The following is a 7,985-nucleotide window of genomic DNA, read 5'->3' on the forward strand; positions in this document are numbered from 1 at the left end:
GTTTTTGAAAATTAAAATCCACTTACTTATTTATTTGAAAGGCAGAGTTACAGAGAGGGAGACAGGAAGAGAGAGAGAGAGAGATCTTCTGTCCACTCATTCACTCCCCAAAATGCTGCAATGGCCAGGGCTGGTCAGGCAGAAGCCAGGAGCCAGGAACTTCTGGGTCTCCCACGTGGGTGCAAGAGCCCAAGCACTTGGGCCCTCTTCCACTGCTTTGCCAGGCACATCAGTAGGGAGCTGGATCGGAACTAGAGCATCCGGGACTTGAAGTGGTGCCACATGGGATGGCAGCATCATAGGTAGAAGCTTAACCTGCTATACCACAACACTGGCCCTAAAATACACTTTTTTTTTTTTTTTAAGATTTATTTATTGGCCGGCGCCGCGGCTCACTAGGCCAATCCTCCGCCTTGCGGCGCCGGCACACCGGGTTCTAGTCCCGGTCGGGGCGCCGGATTCTGTCCCGGTTGCCCCTCTTCCAGGCCAGCTCTCTGCTGTGGCCAGGGAGTGCAGTGGAGGATGGCCCAAGTGCTTAGGCCCTGCACCCCATGGGAGACCAGGATAAGTACCTGGCTCCTGCCATCGGATCAGTGCGGTGCGGTGGCCATTGGAGAGTGAACCAATGGCAAAAGGAAGACCTTTCTCTCTGTCTCTCTCTCTCACTGTCCACTCTGCCTGTCAAAAATAAATAAATAAATAAATAAATAAAAAGATTTATTTATTTATTTGAAAATCAGAGTTACACAGAGAGAAGGAGAGGCAGAGAGAGAGAGAGGTCTTCCATCTGCTGGTTAACTTCCTAATTGACTGCAAAGTCTGGAGCTGCGCTGATCCAAAGCCAGGAGCCAGGCACTTCTTCCTGATCTCCCACGTAGGTGCAGGGGCCCAAGGACCTGGGCCATCTTCCACTGCTTTCCCAGGCCATAACAGAGAGCTGGATTAGAAGTGGAGCATCCGGGACTTGAACTGATGCCCATATGGGATGCCGGCACCGTAGATGGTGGATTTACCTGCTATGCCACAGCAGGCCCCTAAAATCCACTTCTAATAACACATGGGTCTATGAATAATTCATAATGAACATCTAGAAAATGTTTAGGACTGAATGAAAAAAACAATTATAGATTTCAAAACTAGGATACAATTTAAGTAGTACTTAGAAATTTATAGCCTTAAAGTACTTATAATAGAAGAGAAGCTAAAAATAAATAAACTGAGCATCTAACTAGAGTTAGAAGACTAGAATACATCCAAAGAAAGTACTGTAGAAGGGAGATATCAAAGATAACCATAGAATTTCACAAAGCACAAACTCAATTTAATGTAAAGAAGATCAACAAAGACCAAAAATTAGCTCTTTGAAAAGATTATCCAGGGCTGACGCCATGGTGTAGGGGGTAAAGCTGCCGCCTACAGCACCTGCATCCTACGTGGGCTCTGGTTTGAGTCTGGCTGCTCCGCTTCTGATCCAGCTCCCTGCTATTTCACCTGGGAAGGCAGCAGAGGATGGCCCAAGTGCTTGGGCCCCTGCTCCCATGTGGGAGACCCGGATGAAGCTTCTGGCCCCAGGCTTCAGCCTGGCTCATCCCTGGCCATTGTGGCCATTTGAGGAGTGAACCAGCAGATGGAGAATCGATCTCTCACTTGCTTTCTCTTTCTGTCTCACCTTCTCTGTAAGTCTGACTTTCAAATAAACCTTTAAAAGAAAAACTTATTACAAAACAATACTGCAGTTTGTTAACAAATTAAAAACAAAATTACCATGTGATCTAGCAATTCACTTCTGGGTGTAGGAACCCCAAAATTGAAAACAGGAACTTAAATAGATATATATATATATTTTTGACAGGCAGAGTGGACAGTGAGAGAGAGACAGAGAGAAAGGTCTTCCTTTTCCGTTGGTTCACCCCCCAAATGGCTGCTATGGCCGGTGCTGTGCCAATCTGAAGCCAGGAGCCAGGTGCCTCTCCTTGTTTCCCATGCGGGTGCAGGGCCCAAGCACTTGGGCCATCCTCCACTGCCCTCTCGGGCCACAGCAGAGAGCTAGACAGGAAAAGGAGCAACCAGGACAGAATCCAGCACCCCAACTGGGACTAGAACCCGGTGTGCCAGCGCCGCAGATGGAGGATTAGCCTAGTGAGCCACGGCGCCGGCCATCAAATAGATATTTGTACACTGACATTCATGGTGACATTATTTAAGATAGCCGAGAGGCAGAAGAAGCTGGTGTCCACTGATGGGTAGAAGGACAAACAAAACATGGCACAGATACACATGGAATATTATTTCACCCTTAAATCTGGAGAAAGGAAACTGTCCAGGTACAGCGAGGTCAGGTGTCACCACTCAGATCCAGTTCAACTCTACCCCAAGATATAACCAAGTTCTCCAAGGTTACAGACAAACAGAGGAGGCTCAGAGCTTCAAGGAAAAAGAAACATGTAATATATACGGGGTCCCAATTTACCTGATTGCAGACTTCTTAACAGAATCCTTGCAGGCCAGGAGGGAGTGGGATGAGGCTTTCCCAGGACTGAAGGAAAAAACCTGCCAGTCAAGATGAAAATGCCAGAAGGCAGAAAATCACCCAAAAGAGCAGCTACACAGATTCAGATGCTCTGCTCTTGTAAATGTGGGCATAAACCTAGCATAGTTTAGTATGGACACTAAAACAATGAGAAGTAGCGACTACATTAGTATGTGAAAAGAGACAGGCATTACAGAAAGATGTAAAATGGACATCAGAAATTGCAGATGCAGGGAGAAATGGAGTTCAAGTGCAGAGGTCTTATTTGTGCTTCCTATCTCTGCTTTTGCCTCTTTCCCTATTTTATAAGCAATATGAAGTTATTTCTAAAGAGCTTGTTACAGACATAAGGCATTTTTTGTAAGCTTCATGTTAACCACAAAGCAAAAAGTCTGTAATAGCCTAACCAAAAATAATAGGCAAGGGATCAAAGCACACGACTAGAGAAAAGCACTTCACCACAAAGCAAGATTGTAAGAGAGGGAGAAGAAAGGAATAAAGGGTCATAAAATTAGAAAATAAGTATCAGAATGGCAGCAGTAAGACTTTACCTATCAATAGTTTCCTTAAATGTAAATGGATTAAATTCTCCAGTTAAGAGACACAGAGTGGGGCTGGGCATTGTGACGTAGCCGGTTAAGCTGCCACCTGCAGTGCCGGCGTCCCCTATGGGCACCAGTTCGAGTCCCAGCTGCTCTGTTTCCAATCTAGCTCCTGCTTATGTGCCTGAGAAAGCAATGGAGGATGGCCCAAGTGCTTGTGCCCCTGCCACCCATGTGGAAGACCCAGATGAAGCTCCTGGCTTTGGCCTGGCCCAGCCCGGGCTGTTATCATTTGGGGAGTGAACCAGTGGATGGAAGATCTCTGCCTCTCTCTCTGAAATTCTGTCTTTTAAATAAATAAATAAGACATGGAGTGACTGAATGGATAAAAAAATCATGAAGACCCAGTTATATGCTGCTTACAAGAAACTCACTTCAGCGCCGAGAACATGCATAGACTGAAAGTGAGAGGCTAAGATAAGATATTCCATGCAAATGAAATCCATAAGAAAGCAAGAGTAGCCACACTTGTAACAGGTAAAATTGATTTTAGTTAAAAGCAGTACAAAGAGATAAGGAAGGTCATTATAAATGATAAAGAGTTTAATCCAGTAATATCAGAGCACCCAAATACATAATGCACATTTTAATAGACATAATGGGAGAGATAGACTCCAACACAATACCAGTAGGGAACTTGAACACTTCGTTTTCAGAAATGGACAAATCATTCAGACAGAAATTCAACAAAGAAACAGTCGAGTTGTATCCCAGATTAATAAAACCAAGGCTCCAGGGCCATACAACAGCTGCAGAATACACATTCTTTTTTTTTTTTTTTTTAAGATTTATTTGAAAGGCACAGTTAAAGAGAGATAGAGAGAGGGAGAGACAGAGAGAGTGAGAGATCTCTCATCCTCTGGTTCACTCCCCGGATGGCTGCACAGTTAGGGCTGGGTTGGATTGAAGCCAGGAGTCAGGAGCTTCTTCTGGGTCTCTCACGTGGGTGCAGGGGCCCAGGGGCTTGAGCCATCTCCTGCTGTTTTCCCAAGCATATTAGCAGGAATCTGAGTCAGAGGTGGAGCAGCCAGGACTTGAACTTGTGCCCGTATGGGATGCTGCTGTCCTAGGTGGTAGCTTTACCAGCTGTGCCACAGCGCTGGCCCCAGAATAAACATTTTTTTTAAAGATTTATTTGTTTATTTATTTGAAAGGCAGAGTTACAGAGAGGCAGAGAGAGAGAAAGAGAGAAAGTTCTTCCATCCGCTGGTTCACTCCCCAAATGGCCACAACAGCTGGAGCTGCACCAATCTGAAGCCAGGAGCTAGGAGCCAGGAGCCTCCTCTGGGTCTCCCACGCAGGTTCAGGGGCCCAAGGACTTGCGCCATCTTCTACTGCTTTCCCAGGCCATAGCAGAGAGCCGGATCAGAAGTGGAGCAGCCGGGACTTGAACCAGCACCCATATGGGATACCCGCCATGCCACAGCGCTGGCCCCAGAATACACATTCTTAACAGCACACAGAACATTCTCCAGGTTAGGTCATGTGGTAGATCCCAAGTCTCAACAAATTAAAAAAAAAAAAAGATTGAAATTATACTTCCTGTCTATTCTGCCCACAATGCAATGAAACTAGAAATCGGGGCCTAGAAATTGGAATTGGCATTGTGGCGCTGCTCCCTGCAAGGCTGCCATCCCATATCCGAGTTCTGGCTGCTGCCCTGCTTCCAATCCACCTTCCTGCTAATGTAATTAGGAAAGCAGCAGATGATGGTCCCAGGGCTTAGCACCCCGCCACCTACGCGAGAGACCCAGAGAGAGGACCCAGGCGCTGGTTTTGGCCTTTGGCATGGCCAGACTTGGCTTTTACAGTCATTTGGAGAATGAACCAGTGGATGGAAAACCTCTCTCTCTCTCTCTCTCGCTTCTCTTCCCTTCTCTGTTGTTCTGCCTTCTAAATGAATACATAAATACAGCTCTCTGCTGTGGCCAGGGAGTGCAGTGGACGATGGCCCAAGTACTTGGGCCCTGCACCCCATGGGAGACCAGGATAAGTACCTGGCTCCTGCCATCAGATCAGCGCGGTGCGCCGGCCTCAGCACGCCGGCCGTGGCGGCCATTGGAGGGTGAACCAATGGCAAAAGGAAGACCTTTCTCTCTGTCTCTCTCTCTCACTGTCCACTCTGCCTGTCAAAAAAAAAAAAAAATGAATACATAAATAACTTTTTCAAGAAAAGAATAAATTTTTGGGTGTCAAAAATGAAATCCATACACTTTTCTCATCCTATGCATTTCCCATGAACTCCTTGAGGGACCCTCATATGTATGAGTGGTCGCATTGCACACCTGTGACACTGGCTTCTGCTTAGGTTCATGCCAGGTCTCACTCCTTTGTGCACCTCTTCCTGCATGCACACAGGTGTGCACCCACACACGTGTGCACACACACACATATGCGCGTACATCCCGCCCAACACCACACTTCCTGGAGTCAGGTTTCCTCGAACGAGGCCGGAGCTGAGCTGACTCAGGTGGCAAACTGCCAGCCGGCTGGTATTTCCCTCTGGTCTGGCCTGAAATGCTTCCGGGAAAAACCCACTCACATCCTGAGCGCTCACCTGTGTGGGGCGGCCTCCCGGCCAAGCTCCTGCTCCGACCAGGCACGAGGAACCCATTCCACACAGAGTTCCTGCATGGTCCTCGGGGTGAGGTGGGGTCAGGTGGGGAGGGTGCTCTGAGATAACAGGGCCGGGCTCCTCTGGAACAGGTCAAGATTTGGTCCCAAAGAGAGGGAAGGGAGAACCAATCAAGCCATATGTGGGAAGACCAGGGCAGAGCCCAGGCCTCCGTCACCCCAGCCGGCACCTCCCTTCCCCGCGGCCACACACTCCTGGGTTCCCCTGTGTGGCGGTGTTCCGACTGCCCCCAGGACGGTCTCCCGCGGACGAAATGCCTCACTGACCAGGTGCGTCTTCCAGCTCTGCCTTCGCCTTGCTAGGCGCCCACCCTTCTCTTCTCCCACCTGGACTTACCTGCGTGTGACCGGTGCTCCAGGTCCAGGAGTGAATGAGTCCACCTGCCTGGCCAGTTAAAACTCTGGGACACAGTGCAGGGAGGAATTCCGATAAGCAAGGGGGCCCTGCGGGATCCTCCAGGCCCGCACCGGTGGCAGCTGTGTGCCCTGGGCATGCCATGCTGTTCATTAGTGCACTCATGCGTGCTCAAGGCTCCAGAGCCATTTGCCCTGTGCCTCTCCTTGTCAATGCCACAGCTCCACGTGTGCCCCCCCCCCCCAGACACACTCGGCCAGATGCCCTGCCGGGGCTCTTTTTTTCAGTTGCACCTTCTGCCCAAGGGGACCCTGTTGAGAATCACCTGAGATGCTGACTCCCCACACAGAACCCCAGCCCCTGAGCTGGGTGCTCAGACTTGCTAAGACAACATACTGGTCTTTCTAGGTTACCTATCTTGTCTTCTAAGGAGTCAGCCTGACTACCCCCAGCCCCCAGCCCTGAAACCAAGTGTCTTCCTGAGCAGGCTTGGGCTAGAGACCCCACCTCTACCCAGCTGTAGGTAGCTGGGGATGTGTGTGTCCCTCCCCACTATAGCCCTGACTGTGGCCTGCTGTGGACATCAGCAAGAGTCCAAGGCCATCAGTCTACTCAAGCGTCATTCTGCACCTGCTCTGTAGACCCGTGGCATCTGTCACTTAATCTCCAGGGCGCTGTGTCCTAGCACTGAGTGACCCTGGACAAGGCCTGCATGGAACAGAGTGGCCTCCAGGTCCAGCTGATGCCAACTGCCCCAGAGGCCCTGACCCTGGGGCTGATGAACCACCATGACCCCTTCATCTAGTAGAGAGTCAGGGGCCTATAGCTCAAGGGGCATACGAGCCAAGTTCACAGAGATCCTTTTCAAGGTCAGTATTGTCACAGCTGTGGGAACAAAGTTCCTGGGAGCAGAGGAACAGATGGACCGAACCTTTTTCCTGGGCTGTCTAGAGGTGCGCTGAGGGCTTGGGGACACTCAGCTCTGAGCCCTGGGAAAAGGCCAAGATGTCTGGGCTCCCCTCTCAGCCCACCCCTTGCCCCGGCCTCCCTGGGACTTTGGCCTTTGTTAAAAGTTTGCCCTTGGCTGGTGCTGTGGCTCACTAGGCTAATCCTCCGCCTGCGGCATCAGTACTCCAGGTTCTAGTCCCAGTTGGGGCGCCGGTTCTGTCCCAGTTGCTCCTCTTCCAGTCTAGCTCTCTGCTGTGGCCCGAGAGGGCAGTGGAGGATGGCTCAAGTCCTTGGGCCCTGCACCTGCATGGGAGACCAGGAGGAAGCACCTGGCTCCTGGCTTCGGATTGGTGCAGCGCCGGCAGTAGCAGCCATTTGGGAGGTGAACCAATGAAAGGAAGACCTTTCTTTCTCTCTCTCTCTCTCTCTTTTTTTTTTTTTTTTTTTTTTTTTTTGACAGGCAGAGTGGACAGTGTGAGAGAGAGAGAGACAGAAAGAAAGGTTTTCCTTTGCTGTTGGTTCACCCTCCAATGGCCGCCAAGGCCGGTGTGCTGCGGCCGGAGCACCGCGCTGATCCGATGGCAGGAGCCAGGTACTTCTGGTCTCCCATGGGGTGCAGGGCCTAAGTACTTGGGCCATCGTCCACTGCACTCCCTGGCCACAGCAGAGAGCTGGCCTGGAAGAGGGGCAACCGGGACAGAATCCGGTGCCCCGACCGGGACTAGAACCCGGTGTGCCGGCGCCGCAAGGCGGAGGATTAGCCTAGTGAGCTGCGGCGCTGGCCAAGACCTTTCTCTCTGTCTCTCTCTCTCTCACTGTCTAACTCTGCCTGTCAAATAAATGCCATTTTCCTCACTCTCTGTCCCCCAGTGGCCGCCCTTCTCAGCACCTCCATTGAGGACCCACTCATCCTGGC

The 7,985-nt window shown here is 50.3% G+C and overlaps 1 long non-coding RNA gene across 1 annotated transcript; it reads right to left on the reverse strand.

The window, feature by feature from the left end:
• Positions 1-2,420: 2,420 nt before the first annotated feature.
• LOC149120147 (uncharacterized) lies at positions 2,421-6,479 on the reverse strand. The gene is made up of 3 exons (XR_016226794.1): positions 6,104-6,479; positions 5,690-5,829; positions 2,421-2,550 (listed from the first exon to the last, which is right to left on the reverse strand). It is a non-coding gene; the product is annotated as an uncharacterized LOC149120147 (long non-coding RNA).
• Between the last annotated feature and the right edge of the window lie 1,506 nt (positions 6,480-7,985).

The sequence above is a fragment of the Oryctolagus cuniculus genome, chromosome 20 (genome assembly GCF_051225735.1).
Source record: "Oryctolagus cuniculus isolate XC-2025 breed Fujian yellow rabbit chromosome 20, ASM5122573v1, whole genome shotgun sequence".
Lineage (NCBI taxonomy): Eukaryota > Metazoa > Chordata > Mammalia > Lagomorpha > Leporidae > Oryctolagus > Oryctolagus cuniculus.